Source organism: Bos grunniens, chromosome 6 (assembly GCF_055505025.1).
Source record: "Bos grunniens cultivar Pamir isolate PY7600 chromosome 6, Bosgru_T2T1.0, whole genome shotgun sequence".
Classification (NCBI taxonomy): domain Eukaryota; kingdom Metazoa; phylum Chordata; class Mammalia; order Artiodactyla; family Bovidae; genus Bos; species Bos grunniens.
Window position 1 is genome coordinate 58,914,634 of NC_141170.1, and position 16,679 is coordinate 58,931,312.

The 16,679-nt window shown below is 43.0% G+C and overlaps 1 protein-coding gene and 1 long non-coding RNA gene across 22 annotated transcripts in view; one reads left to right on the forward strand and one right to left on the reverse strand.

The window, feature by feature from the left end:
* The window catches only part of RBM47 (RNA binding motif protein 47), a 276,212-nt gene that overhangs the window by 86,635 nt on the left and 172,898 nt on the right, over positions 1-16,679 (forward strand). For 5 of the 18 annotated variants that reach the window (XM_086406036.1, XM_086406028.1, XM_086406052.1 and 2 more), the window contains exons 1-2: positions 13,064-13,258; positions 13,412-13,575. The gene's annotated coding sequence lies outside the window, so the exon portion shown is untranslated. The other 13 variants (XM_086406032.1, XM_086406026.1, XM_086406051.1 and 10 more) reach the window with 8 other exon arrangements.
* On the reverse strand, positions 4,246-13,847 carry LOC147370774 (uncharacterized). Of its 4 annotated transcripts, none has more exons than XR_015165453.1 (3): positions 13,710-13,847; positions 11,841-11,990; positions 4,246-6,711 (listed from the first exon to the last, which is right to left on the reverse strand). It is a non-coding gene; the product is annotated as an uncharacterized LOC147370774 (long non-coding RNA). The 4 variants fall into 4 exon arrangements; XR_015165455.1 differs by lacking the exon at positions 4,246-6,711 and adding an exon at positions 8,937-9,095; XR_015165454.1 differs by lacking the exon at positions 4,246-6,711 and adding an exon at positions 10,275-10,414.

Genomic DNA, 16,679 nt, shown 5'->3' on the forward strand with positions numbered 1-16,679 from the left:
ACTTTTTATTTTGTGTTGGGATATAGCCAATTAACAATGTTGTGATGGTTTCAGGTGAACAGCAAAGGGACTCAGCCATACATATATATGTATCCATTCTCTTCCTAAACCCCTATCTCACCCAGGCTGACATATAACATTGAGTAGAGTTCCATGTGCTATACAGTAAGTCCTTGTTGGTCATCCGTTTTGTGAAACACTATTTTTGAGAGGAGGAGTCATATGACGAGTCACTAGCCCACAGACAGGTTGTCATCACGAAAGCAATAGGCTGAAATTAAAATGTCATTTTATTTGAGCACCACTGTGTCACTTAGGGCCTGAAAGAAACATGCTGCTAGACTAGCATCTTATTCTAAAAAGAAAAAAAAAACGCACTATTGTAACCAAAGTTAAAAAAAGGAGATACTATCAGAATGATAGCTTTCTGAATAGTAAGATATGAGGGGGGAAATGTCCCTGGGAACAGACAGGTAAGTGTGTATAAATTTCACTAACTCTGCCATTGTTCGGAGAAGGCAATGGCACCCCACTCCAGTACTCTTGCCTGGAAAGCCCCATGGACTGAGGAGACTGGTGGGCTGCAGTCCATGGGGTCACTAAGAGTCGGACACGACTGAGCGACTTCACTTTCACTTTTCACTGTCATGCATTGGAGAAGGAAATGGCAACCCACTCCAGTGTTCTTGCCTGGAGAATCCCAGGGATGGGGGAGCTTGGTGGGCTTCCGTCTATGGGGTCGCACAGAGTCGGACACGACTGAAGTGACTTAGCAGCAGCAGCAGCTGCCATTGTTATTTCATTTGACTCTTCCATTCAATAATTGAACTGGAAAGTGTAAGTCAATGATGCATCACAATAAAAACTTACTTTCTGGAACCAAGTCTCCTTCTGCTCCCCTATTAGTCAGTAATGACCTAGCTTCAACTGCCTGCCCCACAGCTAGATGCTGCAGAGAACTGGTTCCTGACAACTCATGAGATGCCCCACTCTCCTATCCACAAGTCTCCAGTTCTCTCTGTGAATCCCTATTTTGATGGATGGCCACAAGAAGCTAGAAACCTTGGAAGCAGTTGCCTCCTCTCTTTTTCTCACTACCACCCCCATCCTTCTTCCTTTCTGCATTCAGTTGACATCAAATTCTCTCGGTTCTATTTACTCAACAAATCAGGGAGTGTTCAACTGCAGTAAATAGAAATCATTCTCGCTGGTAGCCATTCCCTTCTCCAGGGTATCTTCCTGACCCAGGGATGGAACCTGGATCTCCTGCGTTGCAGGCAGATTTTTACTGTCTAAGCCACCAGGGAAGCCCTTTAATATATGCAATCAAGTCCTTATACGGTGATTGGAAGAGCAGGCATCCCACTGGACCTGGAGGTCAGCCTTCCACAGTAACACTGCCAGAACCAGCCTGTCAGGGGAGCTGCTGCATTGCCACAATCAGGAAGGTGAGGAGTCAGAAAACTACCACTAGAACTACTGAGTTCTGGGACACACCACTTTCTGGGATCAGAAAGCTGTTCCGCCATGTTCGCAACAAAGGCATGTTTTGTCTGCTAGATCCACACCAGCAAAAATAGTGCCTGTGCCTGTGCCCTGTGCTCTACCCACAAGGCTAGCAGCCCATGGGGTGATGCCACAGGAACATGTGTTTATGACTGTGCTGGCTGGAAGAAACAGCAGAAGCAGCCAGAAACCTGCCCCTTGCTCAGTTTTAACAAATCTTCCACAAAATGGATGTTTGTCAGAACTCACATTGCATTTGGAACTTTAACTGCAAGGGGTCTGGGAAATGAGGGTTTTAGCTTTTCAGCCTTTCAAGAAGGTACACTGGAAGGAGAGTGGAATGAGATAATTCACAGTATTTACTGCATGCATCATCTCTTAAACTGCCACTGCCCTATGGACCTTGTTGTCTCTTACCTGAACCATTGCAATATCTTCACACCCAGTTTCTCTGATCCCAAATTCTTCCCTCTTCAATCCATCCTCTGTGTTGTGCTTAAAACACACCTGTAATCATGTCATTTTCCTGCTCAATATCTTGTCACCCATAAGCATAAGGACCATTTTTCCATTTAAGTCTCTGAACCATCTGGCCCCAACTCACCTCACCATCTGCAGATTTTGCTACTTCACCACCCCCTAGGCTTTGGTCACACGGGGGGTTAAATGCTTTCACCACCTCTTCCCATCTTGCTGTTGTTTGTGACCTTCTCCTGACTAGAATGCCTACTACCCTTCATTTTTTAATTTTTAATTCCACCTCTGAGAAGTTTCCTTCACTTTCCCCCTCTTTCCACACAGGCAGAATTAATGGGTTTCTCCTGGCGTTTTACATCTCTCTCTATTGCCTTCCTCACTTTGTACTGTATATAGTTATATATGTATCTGTCTTGCCAGTGAGGAAATGGACTGTGTGTTCTATTCATCTGTGTATATCCCGTGCTTAACTCCTGGCGTGCTGCAGTCCATGGGGTCGCAAAGAGTCGGACACAACTGAGAAACTGAACAACAACAAGTCCTCAATAAATATTTGTTGAGCAAATGAATGAATGAATGACTTGTCCTGTGTGTCTAGGATACCCAGTCCCATCTGACTAGTTTTTGTCTTCAGCTTATAGATATTCTGAGACCTTTCTCCTCTCAAAAAGCAAGTTTTCCTTTGATCCTCTGGCTATTATCCTATCCCTGTTCTTCATTTCAAGACCAGTTATCTGAGAGGGTTATCCACACCTGCTATCTACACTCCTTTACCACCCAGCTTTACCACTCCACTGAAAGCACCCTTGTCAAGGTCACCAGTTATCTCCTGGTTGCCAAACAAAATGATAGTTTTCCATCATTATTTCATTTAACCCTTGCCTCACTTGACTTCATGAACATGCCTTCTTTCTTGAATCTCATTTTTTCCTGGGCAGACACTTTCTCCTTGGCCTTCTCCATGGACTCTTCTCCCTCGGTTGGGATAGAGATCCTGTCTCTTGTCCTCCTCTTGTCCTCTCAACACTCTGGGAGGTCTCGTGGCCCCATTATATTCCTAACTCATTTCCTATCATTTCCTCCTTCCATCTCTCCATTCCAGCTGTACCAGCCCTCCAGATGTTCTCAAATTGATCCACATTCTGGCTCAATTGGTAAAGAATCCGTCTGCAATGCAGGAGACCCAGGTTTGATCCTCGGGTAGGAAGATCCCCCGGAGAAGGAAACAACCACCCACTCAGTATTCTTGCCTGGAAAATCCCATGGTCAGAGGAGCCTGGAAGGCTACAGTCCATGGGGTCACAAAGAGTCGGAGGTGTCTGAGTGACTAAACCACCACTGGCTCTTGCTCTGCCTGGAGTACACTGCCTCTGGGCATTTCAGTTGCTCTGTCCCTCACCATCTTCATCCCTCTCAATGTCACCGTTTCAGAGAGGCCTTCTCTGACCACCTTTGAAATATTGCAACCTACCTCAGCTTTATATTCCTTTCTTGCTTTACTCTTCTATTCCTTTCCCTGCTTTCCTGCTTTATTTTTCCTCATAGTACTTACCATCATTAAACCTGCTGTATATTTTTATTTATTTTCATATTTATTTTTGTCTGTCTCTCCCGGTGAGAATGTAAACTCCATGAGGACAATATTTGGTTGTGCCTGTTTGGTTCACTGCTGCTTTCCCAAGTTCTAGAACAGTGTTTGGCACATGGTAGATGTTCAACAAATGTTTCTGGAATGAGTGAGTGTCTCTACTCCAAACCTTTTTGTGTCTCCTATTTCATCCTCAATATCTGATCAGTCACTAAGCCCCATGACTCTTACCTTCTAAATATATCCTTAATCCCCTCTTCTCCATCTACTTTGCCTCTACTATGGCCTCTCACAGGTTTGCCAATCTGATCTCTGCACCCCCTATTCAAAGCCCTTCTGAAACTCCTTAGCATATCAGATGATTCTCAGGAACTGCTCTGTCTCTCAATTTCATCTTACACTACTGCCATCTAACCCTCTAGCTATAGAGAGCTCCTTGTCTCACATCCCTGAATCCACCATCTCTCTTGTTCTGGGGAAACAGAAATATACCTCTCCGCCTTCTTTACCTGGCCAGCTCCTAAGCAAACTTCAGACTTCTCAGTTCTGACATCATCTCTCCTAGGTGGACTCTTTAAGGTAAAGTTAAACTGCCATGAACTTCTTGGGCTCATATACTGTAAGGCCATTGGATGTCTCTTACCTGTTGCCATAGAACCCAAATTCCTTGAAAATAGGGACTGTATCTCATTTATTTTTCTATATTTAGCATGATGTACAGAACCTGACACATGGTAGATGTTCGATAAATATTGGTTCAGTTTAGTTGCTCAGTCGTGTCCAACTCTGCAACCCCATGGATTGCAGCACGCCAGGCCTCCCTGTCCATCAGCAACTCCCAGAGATAATGCAAACTCATGTCCACTGAGACTGTGATGCCATCCAACCATCTCATCCTCTGTCGACACCTCGTCCCACCTTCAGTCTTTCCCAGTATCAGGGTCTTTTCAAATGAGTCAATTCTTCGCATCAGGTGGCCAAAGTATTGGAGCTTCAGCTTCAGCGTCAGTCCTTCCAATGAATATTCAGGACTGATTTCTTTAGGATAGACTGGCTGGATCTCCTTGCAGTCCAAGAGACTCTCAAGAGTCTTCTCCAACACCACAGTTCAAAAGCATCAATTCTTTGGCGCTCAGCTTTCTTTATAGTCCAACTCTCACATCCATACATGACTACTGGAAAAACCAGAGCTTTGACTAGATGGAGCTTTGTTGGTAAACTAGTCTCTGCTTTTAAATATGCTGTCTAGGTTGGTCATTGCAACCTAATCACTGGTCTGCAGTGATTTTGGAGCCCCCCAAAATAAAGTCAGCCACTGTTTCCACTGTTTCCCCATCTATTTGCCATACAGTGATGGGACAGGATGTCATGATCTTAGTTTTCTGAATGTTGAGTGTTAAGCCAACTTTTTCACTCCTCTTTCACTTTCATCAAGAGGCTCTTTGGTTCTTCTTTGCTTTCTGCCATAAGGGTGGTGTCGTCTGCATATCTGAGGTTATTGATATTTCTCCCAGCAATCTTAATTGCAGCTTGTGCTTCATCCAGCCCGGCATTTTACATGATGTACTCATGATAAGTTAAATAGCAGGGTGACAATATACAGCCTTGACGTACTCCTTTCCTGTTGAACCAGTCTGTTGTTCCATGTCCAGTTCTAAGTGTTGCTTCCTGACCTGCATACAGATTTCTCAAGAGGCAGGTCAGGTGGTCTGGTATTCACATCTCTTTCAAAATTTTCCAGTTGTTGTGATCTACACAGTCAAAGGCTTTGGCATAGTCAATAAAGTAAAAATAGATGTTTTTCTGGAACTCTCTTGCTTTTTCAATGATCCAGCAGATGTTGGCAATTTGATCTCTGGTTCCTCATTGCCTTTCTTTGGGCTTAGAATGAAAACTGACCTTTTCCAGTCCTGTGGCCACTGCTGCGTTTTCCAGATTTGCTGTCATATTGACTGCAGCACTTTCACAGAATCATCTTTTAGGATTTGAAATAGCTCAACTGGAATTCCATCACCTCCACTAGCTTTATTTGTAATGATGCTTCCTAAGGCCCACTTGACTTAGCATTCCAGAATGTCTGACTCTAGGTGAGTGATCACACCATTGTGGTTATCTGGATCATGAAGATCTTTTTTATATAGTTCTTCTGTATATTCTTGCCACCTCTTCTTAATATCTTCTGCTTCTGTTAGGTCCATACCATTTCTGTCGTTTATTGTGCTCATCTTTGTATAAAATGTTCCCTTGATATCTCTAATTTTCTTGAAGAGATCTCTAGTCTTTCTCATTCTATTGTTTTCCTCTATTTCTCTGCATTGATCACTGAGGAAGGCTCTCTTATCTGTCCTTGCTATTCTTTGGAACTCTGCATTCAAATGGGTATATCTATCTTTTCTTTTCTTTTTTGCCTTTAGCTTCTCTTTTCTCAGCTGTTTGTGAGGCCTCCTCAGACAACCATTTTGTCTTTTTGCATTTCTTTTTATTAAGGATGGTCTTGATCACTGCCTCCTGTACAATGTCATGAACCTCTGTCCATAGTTCTTCAGGCACTTTATCAGATCTAATCCCTTGAATCTATTTTTCTCTTCTACTGTATAATCGTAAGGGATTTGATTTAGGTCATACCTGAATGGTCTAGTGGTTTTCTCTACTTTCTTCAATTTAAGTCTGAATTTGGCATAAGGAGTTCATGATCTGAGCCACAGTCAACTCCCTGTCTTGTTTTTGCTGACTGTATAGAGCTTCTCCATCTTTGGCTGCAAAGAATATAATCAATCTGATTTTGGTGTTGGCCATCTGGTGACATCCATGTACACAGAGTACAAGAGACATCCATCTACAGAGTTGTCTCTTGTGTTGTCAGAAGAGGGTGTTTGCTATGACCAGTGTGGTCTCTTGGCAAAACTCTGTTAGCCTTTGACTTACTTCATTTTGTACTCCAAGGCCAAATTTGCCTGTTACTCCAGTTATCTCTTGACTTTCTACTTTTGCATTGCAGTCCCCTATAATGAAGAGGACATCTTTTTTGGGTGTTAGTTCTAGAAGGTCTTATAGGTCTTCATAGAACCATTCAACTTCAGCTTCTTCAGCATTACTGGTCAGGGCATAGACTTGGATTACTGTGATATTGAATGATTTGCCTTGGAAACAAACAGAGATCATTCTGTCATTTTTGAGACTGCATCCAAGCACTGCATTTTTAAAACAAAAAGTAGACAGTTGGATGATGAATCCTAACAGGAAATACCTACATTGGGCTTATAATGTTCTAGTGGTCTTCCCAGGACCCTATTTGTAGTAGCACATGGAAAATTCCCAATACTCCTAATGCTGAGGGTACTGGTAAGATGCCTAAAGGCCCTAGATGGTTATTTGACCACAGTTACACAGTTGGTAAGCAGGAGAGACAAGATTCAGACTTAGGTATCTGGCTCCACATATTTGTAACTACTATGCTTAAACCAGTGTTGGATGGATAGAAGGTGTATACAAGGATCTTCTAAGTAGAGAAACAATAGAAGCAAAGCACATATTATTTTATGTGCTTTTTATGATCAGTAAATTTGACTAAACCTGAAATGAATTCTGTCCTGTAAAATACTCATCTTGTACAATGTGTCAAATTAAAACCTTATTTTGTGTTCAATCTCCAGTGTGACTCTAAGCTCAGATCCTCGCTGAGCTAAACCCTATCTTCCTTGACACCCACTTCTACAAACTGATATCACAATATTCAAATGTATATCCACATTCACTTATTCATTTAACAAACATTTTCTGAGTGCCTACTGTGTGCCGGGCCCTGTCTTTACACTGGTACTACTGCTAATAGATATATACACTTATATATAATGTAATTGTAGACAATACAGAATCTTTTTTGAGACCGTAGAGTATAGTGGTTAGGATCACAGGCTCAGGAGCCAGACTGCCTGGGTTAAAACTCAGTTCTGATGCTTTCTATTTGTGGGACCTCAGCATTGTCACCTGTCCAGTGCATTGGTCTCTTCAGCTATAAAATGGGTATAAAAACATTCTATCCTATCTCCTGGGGTTGTTGTGAGGATTAAATAGTTAATATGTGTGACGTGCTTAACACAGCTTCTAGCAAAAACTCTGGGAAGCACTTAATAAATGTTAGTAATTTTATGTTGACAATCATTTTTAATTAGTTATTGCTAAACAATTGAGCTTCTTATGTGAGGCTGTTTTCCACTATAAAATAAAAATAAATCTGGAGACCTTCTCTGGTGGGGCATAAGCCTTAAAGGGATATAAAGGAATTAACAGCATTTGTTGCTCTAACAAAACCATGTTTTGGTCTCTAGTGGGCCTTTAAGGGCCTGTAATTTCCATCAGGGTTCCTTCCATCCCAGCAGGCGGGTGAGTCGGGGAAAGCCTGCAGTCTAAGCAGACGGGCTTTGGCAGAGCTATTTGTGCAGGAAGTACGGAGGTCAAGGGACTCCTTGTATTGAAGGCCTTTCTCAAAATGAAGGATTTGGCTTCTGAGATTAATGTTCGAAGTGAACCCCTGCTATACTTAATTCCCTTTTCTGTGAACTCAGTGCATTTTTAAAATTCAGTTAGGGGCCCTCCTATGGTGTGGCATGGAAACCACAAACCCAGACGCCCTTTTGACGGAGTTCGCACTGCCCTCCCTCATCCCTTGACCCAATGGACTGCTGACTGCATTCTAGGATTAATCACTGCGCTGAATTCTTTGGGTTAAAGTGTGCCCAGAAATAACATGTCTTAAATTTGCACATATTAGGTCCAGTGGGGATTTAATATAAACATTTAAAAATAAAAGATTCATTAAAAAAGGCTTCTATGAGTAGCTAGGGCTTCCCTGGTGGCTCAGACGGTAAAGAATCCGCCTGGAATGCAAAAGACCTGGGTTTGATCCCTGGGTTGGAAAGATCCCCTGGAGAAGGGCATGGCAACCCACTCCAGTATTCTTGCCTGGAGAATCCCCATGGACAGAGGAGCCTGGCAGGCTGCAGTCCCAGGGGTCGCATAGAGTTGGACACAACTGAGTAGCTAGTGGCCACCATATGAGGAAATGAGAAACTGGAAATGGGGGGTGAGAGGTCTCTCTGGGTTGAGTTGCATGTTCTAAGTTACCAGAGGGTTGATAATTTAGAACCCTCCTGTGTTGCAGGCGGATTCTTTACCAACTGATCTATGAGGGAAGCCACATCAGAGGGTTACTTTTTAAAATAATTTCTGTTGGGCAAAATATCCAATCAAGCTCAACAGTAAGTTTGATTGGTGATTTTATCCCATCTACTAATACATTTTCTATTTCAGGTAAAATTAAGTGGAACAAGGGAAACTGGTAGAAAGTAAGTCCATTGAGAAGATATTTGCCTTTTTCACTTTATGATCTCAGCTCCCATAAGAAATAAACATTAGAGGCTCCCTCCCCATAAAAGTCAACTGCTTGAGGACTTCTCTGGTGGTCCAGTGACTAAGACTCCAGTCTCTGTTTGGGGAACTAGATTCCACATGCCTCAGCTAAGACCTGGTGCAACAGAAAAAAAAAAAAAAATATATATATATATAGAGAGAGAGAGAGAGAGACAGAGAGACAGAGAGACAGACAGAGAGAGTCAACTGCTTATCATATAACCACTGTTACAAAGAGTTGTTATATAGGGAAATAATTATAACAGTAATAACAGCAAACAGTTATATAGCAATTACTGGGCTATAATCTTCTGGGCATCATTCTAAGCTCTTTGCATTTATTACATGCCTGATTTAGGCCTAACATGTACCATTTTAGTGCATGGTCTTTGGTCTTTAAAAAAAACAACTAATGTGTTGAAAACTTTGACTGTGTCCAGCACTATGCTTTTTTTTTTTTTTTTAATTTTTGGACACACTTCATGGCATGTGGGATCTTAGTTCCCTGACCAGGAATTGAGCCTGCACCCTCTTCAGTGGAATTTAGGAGTTATAACCCTGGACTGCTAGGGAAGTCCCGAGCACTGTGTTTTTATGTGTATTGCCTCTTTTAATCCTCATGATGACTCCACAGTTAGGTGTTGCCATCAACCATAAACTGAGGCTCAGAGAGTTAGGTAACTTGTTCCCCACAATTGCCAAGATGCAAAGTTTGGTCTTATTGACATCAAGCCCGAGCTCTTTATCTTGCTGCTCTTCTATCTCTCATAGAATTGGAAGCTATTGCATAGACTCAGCATGCCTCACTCTCATAGGGGTCTTTGATGGGGTTCTTTGTGGGTTTCCATGCCTCCAAGGTGAGAAGTGTCCTGAAACTCTGGCTAGAATTTCCTAGATTTCTCCCCACAAGTGGGAGATAAAATAATTGTTTGGAACTCCTTGATCTTGTTCCTTAACTGGATACAGAAATAGAGTAATCATAGTTCTAGCTATAGGAAATAGTGAAAAGAAGTTTTAAAAAGAAACCCAAAGCAAAAAACCTTGACTCTGCTACTTACTAGCACCTGGAACAACTCTTGATAACCTCAGTTTCCTAATCTGAGCAATGGAGTGATGCAAATTATTTGTGCTTTACTCGGCACCCCACTCCAGTACTCTTGCCTGGAAAATCCCATGGATGGAGGAGCCTGGTCGGCTGCAGTCCATGGGGTCGCTAAGAGTCAGATACGACTGAGCGACTTCACTTTCACTTTCCACTTTCACGCATTGGAGAAGGAAATGGCAACCCACTCGCCTGGAGAATCCCAGGGACGGGGGAGCCTGGTGGGCTGCTGTCTACGCGGTCGCACAGAGTAGGACACGACTGAAGCCACTTAGCAGCAGCAGCAGCAGCATACATACCTTATACAGTTTTCACGACCAAAGATGACATCACTGTTGGAAAGTGTATGTTAGATTCGTTGTTACTATTATACTGTGATTTTAAAAAAAATTTTTTTATTTATTTATTTTTGGTTGTGCTGGGTCTTCCTTGATGTTTGGGCTTTCTCTAATTGCAGCTAGCAGAGGCTACTCTTTGTTGTGAGAAGGTGAGGCTACTCAGGCTTCTCATGGCAGTGGCCCTTGTTGCAGAGCAAAAGCTCTAGGCATATGGGCTTCAGTAGTTGCAGCTCGCAGGTTTAGTTGCTCCAAGGCAAATGGAATCTTCCTGGACCACGGATGGAACCTGTGTCCACTACATTAGCAGGTGGATTCCTATCCACTGTACCACCAGGGAAGTCCTATACTGTGGTTCTTTACAAATGTAGGAGGATTGCTCCTATTAATGAGGGTGTCTTGGGAATAGTGTTATTTTATCTTAAACATATGAAAGACAATTCTTTGTGAGCCATGGAGTAGGTTTTTTCCAGGTACCAAAGGCAATACCACTTCTGGGAGTATCTACTATGTGCCAGTAATCATAATGAGACTTCACCTTTCATTTAACTCTTATACAAATCCAGAGAGGGAGGGGTTATTATTTTATAAATGAAGTAACTGAAGCTCTCCATGGAGTTGCAGAGTCAGACATGACTTAGTGACTAAACAACCACCACAAACTGAAGCTCAAGAGCAGCTAAGCATTTTACCCAGCAGCACATAACTAAGAGGTAAAATTGAGATTCAAACTTAGAACTATGGGGAAACAATTTCCATGCTATTGGCATTCATTCTAGCCCTCTGCCTTTTAGGCAGAAGGAAAAGGAGAAAACAGAAAGCAAAAGGCAAGGGTCTACAGAATTCAAATGCCCCAAGATCATGGGATTTGCCTGAGAATTAAAATAATGATGATGATAATGATAATAATAGTAAAGATGAGGAACAGACATCAAGGTCAGCCACAAAGAAGTAGTAACAAACATTCATATTTCTTTTGCCATAGACTGTCACTTAAAATGTTTTATTTTCTCTATGTTCCTAGGGACAGCACTGGGAAGTAGTTAGGAATAGGAATAATATCCACTTAATAGGTGGCAATGTACAAAAGTGAGAAAGAAGGAGCAGTGCCAGGCTTCGTTTGAGAGAAAGTGAACCACTGAGGGCTGTCATAAGGACTTGCTTCCGGGGAGCTGGGCTTCCTCAAGGGCCATCTTCCCTAATTCCAGCTCCAGTTCACCTGCAGTCACTGACCTCCACACTTTCAAACTTACTTGATTATTCCTAGCCATTATTCCCCTGGTTTGGCCCATTGCTTCCTATGGAAAAGCCTGGAAAAAGAGGTGGGAAAATCTGTGAGCCTGAGAATGTCCCCTCTTGAATTCTTTAACTCAGAAGGTCCCTGACACTGTGAGGCTCTCAAGGTAACAATTCTCATACTTACGGAAAAGAAAAATCTGAGCTATGTGGAGTCAGAGTTTTTAAGTTGTCTTGAGGCTGTGGAACGCTTGTCTGTATCCGGCATCTTAGATATGGTGAGGGAACCCTGAAGGGGTCACAGTGCTGGATCTTCATATAGTAACAAGGAATGAATCTAAAACTCAGAAAACATTTAGTTGATCTGTTAAGTCTTGCACCACAGGGAAGATAAAAAATCAAAGAGATTTAAAATGTTTCAGAATTCTTGGCTGGTTTGAAGGAATCATTTTTCCAAAAGGTGGCAAACTATGCTTTTAGATTTAACTGGAGCTGAGAACTATCTCGGCCTCATCACTCAGGGAAAACGTGCTCTAGCTGACCTCAGTGCCTTCAATCTGCAAAACAGGAATGAAGTGCTGCATAGGATGGTGCTGTAGGGCAAAACGAGGTGGGTTAAGGTGCACCGCAAAGTACTAAAGGCCTCATTTGGGTAAACGGGCTATGATTTCCTTAAGAGTGAAGTTAAGTGGAGAAAAAAGGGCATCAGCACTGCACATGCTTACTGTCAATAATTACTTTCAAATATTTATGAAGAGCTTAAAAATTATTTCCCCCAGTTTCACACTGATATTCAAATGGTAATAACCATTATTTGTCCAGCATTGGATAGGATAAGTAACTCTCCCGGTGTCAGACAGCAAATTAGGTGCCTAAATCCGAATTCGAATGAAGCACACATCTGTGGTAGATGGCTAGATCCTGAGTTTCCTCGCTGTCAGAGAACTTCATGGAGTGTACAGGTCAACTTATTTTCATGTATCTTGTCCATCTGGCAACTTTTAAGTGAGATGGAGATCACTTAAACACTATTTTTACAGGACCTTTATTTTCATTATATTCAATGAATGTAAACTGCAGAAATTTCACTGTTTGAATTTTCCGGATAGGGACCCTGGGAGAGGTTTAAAAAAAAAAGGAAAAAAGAAAGAAACTGGCTCATGGCTTTACAACTAGAGAGTGGCAGTGTTGGCTCAAGAGCCCACTTCTCTGATCACGACCCCACCTCTTCAGGAAAAAAGCTATAGTACAAATAATAATAATTTTAAAAAACAGTGGCATTAGTGGCAACTAACACAGTGTACCAAGCACTGTTGTAACCTTTTTGTATGTATTAACTCATTTAACCCGCAAATAAAAAAAAAAGATTTTAACTATCTCTTCACTAAAGCAGCCCAATGAGAAGTAGCACTTTTTTTTCCTCCCCTCAGTTGAATGACACTGCAACCCGAAATCACAACTCCGTTTTAGGTTCCTGGTGGTGCCTGCTTCCTCTTCTAGTTTGTTTAGTCACAGAATTCGATTCCTGTTGGCCGATTACGCGCCTACAAACAGGCTTAGCGCTCTATTGAAATGCGTGAGGCTCCTTAACTCTTGTATAAACAGGTAATGCGAAGGGGTGGGGCACAGATTGCGGATTTCTTGGGGATGGGGCTGGGATGGGGGTTAGAACCGGCTCCCCAGAGGATCGGGCCGAGGTTAAGGGAGGGCTTGGCTGCTGTTTTAAAATGCAGTGTTTTTTTTTTGTACCCTTTCTAGAAACCAGCTGTAACTTTAGGTCACAGCGTATTAAAATGAGCCACTTCTGAACCAGCAGCGCCCAGGCCCCAGGCCCCAGGCCCTGCTGTGAAGGCCCCGGCAAAGGTCAGGGCTTGGTCCGCGTGACGCTCCTTCCCGTGCCCGTCCGAGCTGTTCTGCCTCAGGTAAGGACACTCTCGGGAGGTCCCCCCCTTCCTCCAGGCCCGCCGCCGAGCTCGCTGTGATCCTACCTGGTTACACGACTTCTTTACTGGGCGGGGGGTGGGGTGGGGGGAGGACGGGGGTGGGGTGTACCGACCGGCTCGTGATTCAACAGCTGGTTCCTTATTCCTCAAACGTGGTTCTGCTTGGTTTCCCTCAACCGCCCAAAGCGGGGGGCCAGACGTCTGATTTCGGGCAGATGTCCTCAGGTGGAGCAGGTGCCACTGCTGGGGCTATTTCTTGGCTGTCTAAAATGGATGTGACTTTTTGAGCGGGGAGCGACAAGTCTGTGTGGTGAAGTCCCCACGTCTCTTCCCCATCAAGGCAGATTTGTTTTGTTTTGTTTTTATCCCCAACCTTCAGCAAAGGTATCTGCGCTCCTAAAACAACAGGAATGTTGCACTGGCCTTCAGCCAGCGGAGGCTCAGCGAGCAGGATAAAATTTCAGAGCAGATTTACGGGAAGTTGCCGGTGTTGGGAGTAAAAATCTGGTTTGGTGAGTTTAAGGGAAGGGAGTAGACGAGAGACAACCTTGCTACTGTGAGGCGAACGGCCTCGGATGGGGGAGGGCAGAAGCGGGAGGAGGGAACAGGGAAGAGCCGGAGCCGAGGCTCGAGCGCTCCCCGCGCGCAGCGCCGGACGCACGCAGGGCTCCCGGGGCCGCCGGTCTCCCCCGGGTGCGGGTCCGGCGCCGCTCTGCCAGGGGAACTCGCCGCGCTTTCGAATTCTCGCTCCCGCCAGGAATTTAGCCCCGAGAGAACTGCCTTCTGGTTATCGCGCCGGCTTCTCACTTTGGAATGTGCAGTTTGGGACAGTGAGAAGTTGGGGCTCGGGGAGTTGTCCTCGGAGAGAGTTTCTCTCCTGCGGGTTTCCAAGGTTAAGAGATTCTGATAAACTGGAATTCCCAGAGCCTGGGAGTGAAGCCTGAAACGATCTGTGGCTTTAAGCGGCGCGGTAGGGAGTCGCTGGACACTCCTTATTTTGGTTTTACATTAAAAAGAGGGAGGCCGAGAAGATGTTGTAGGTTACTTCCTAGCTGTGTCAGTCGCTACCGCGCTCTGAATGGTGTTAATTTCAGAAGTGGGCGACTGCAAATACATCACAAAGGTAAGGTCGTTTTTGGCAATCTTTCTAACTACTGTCCCTTAATCTTACCTGTGGGTCCAGATTTTGAAATTTTGTTTTGCTCTCTTTCGACCTTATCTCCCCTTATTCTACCGTCCGCCTTCGGACTCTGGGATATTTAATGGGAAAGAAATAGTTTATAATAAGATTTTTAAAAGCATCAGCTTCTGGAAAAGCAGAAAATTATATACAGTCAGCCCCATCGTTTCCTCTGGTGATGAAACCTCTTCCATACAAAAAGCAATTTTCTCCCCCGCTCTTGAAAGCATATGATTGGGCTGTCCAGAGGCACAGGTGACTTTTTAGACTCAGATTATTAAAGTGTGATTGAGAAAACTTTTATGACAGGCATCTCACAGTGAGTGGTAAGGAGGGGAGGGTTACTGGGGGATGTGTGTTGGGGGAGGATATGAGGGGAATATCTTCTTGGAGTCATTTACCTCCCAAGGTAACACTGAGCACAGGCTTAGATGTTTAAAGTTAAAAATTCAATCTGTATAAAAGTCTAGGGCTGATGAACTATGACAGCTGACAAATCCGCCACTGGATATTTAAGAAATCAGATAAAATAAATGAAGTGGAATTTTTCAAATAGTGATTCATTTTTTATTAAGGTAAAAGTTCATCTACTCTTGGGTACTGTCCCAAAGCATTTGGGGATGTGTCTTCTTTCTTGCGGCTTATCTGAGATTGTGTCCTCGAGGTACTTTACTCATAGGCCATGCTAATTTTTGCCATGCTGATTTGTACTGTTACTGATGTAGCACATTCTAATGGCTCACCCAGTGTTCTTTAGTATGAATATAGATTAGAAATCTTGTTCTTTAGAACTTGTTATGGTAGAGTCACAAGAATTTTTTAGGGCAGAGAAAAGCATAAATGTGAAGAGGTTGCCACAGATTTAAGCACAGTTGCAATTTAGATCAAGTGCATTTGAGAGTTGTAGGTGCCTATTCTAAAAGTAAAAGGTTTTCAACAGCATAAAACACAATCTCTAGACAAAGCCAAGTACCCAATCAAGGCGATGAGATAGCGTTTTGCAGGATTTTGTATTGCTGTTCAGCATGGCTCAGCATGGTAGAGTCTGTCTGCAGTGCAGGAGACCCAGGTTCAATTACTGGGTCAGAAAGATCCCCTAGAGAAGAGAATGGCTACCCACTCCAGTACTCTTGCCTGGAGAATTCAGTGGTCAGAGGAGCCTGGATTATTAAACAATATTATTATTGTTTTTATAATAATTAAACAATAATTATTATTACAATAATATTATTATTAAACAATAATCCTTGTCAGATTGATGATCTGAAATCTTGGAGGGAAACAGAACTAACCCAGTCCAAAATGGAAACAGGAGGAAGGAAAGAAAGGAATTTGGGTTTTCATATCCTTTCTTGTCTACCTTACCCTTCACCTTGTTCTGATAAACCATTTTGGCCTCTTTGACTTAATTACTGCACAGAGGGAGAATGAGAAATCTGCCCAGTGTTATTATTTCAATATTTGTTAAAGGAAGAAATAAACTGACAAAAACCAAGCTCCTAAGTCTGACTCTGTCACGCTTCTTTACCTGACAAGGCTACACTTAAATTCATCTGCTCAAGAGTGTTTTGTGAACAGATGCCAAAAATGAATCAAGTTTTGAAGATTCTTCATCTTTTTCTTGGTTTTTGAGTTTTCAGAAGCTTGTAAGATTGAAAATTTGGCATCATCACTTTACTCCAATCTCTGTAGTTTTAATTGTCAGCGTATTTTTGATTCCCACCTGTGCTGCTGTACACTAAATTTTGCCCAAAACAGCTGGTGACACTGAGGATGAAATCAAGATAGAAAGCAAGGAAACTATGTGCTTCAGGACATGTGTCCTCATACTTGCTCTGACTGGTGTTTAGTATGACTCTCATTTTTTTTTTCCCCCTCACATGATAAGAGCATTCAGATTAGA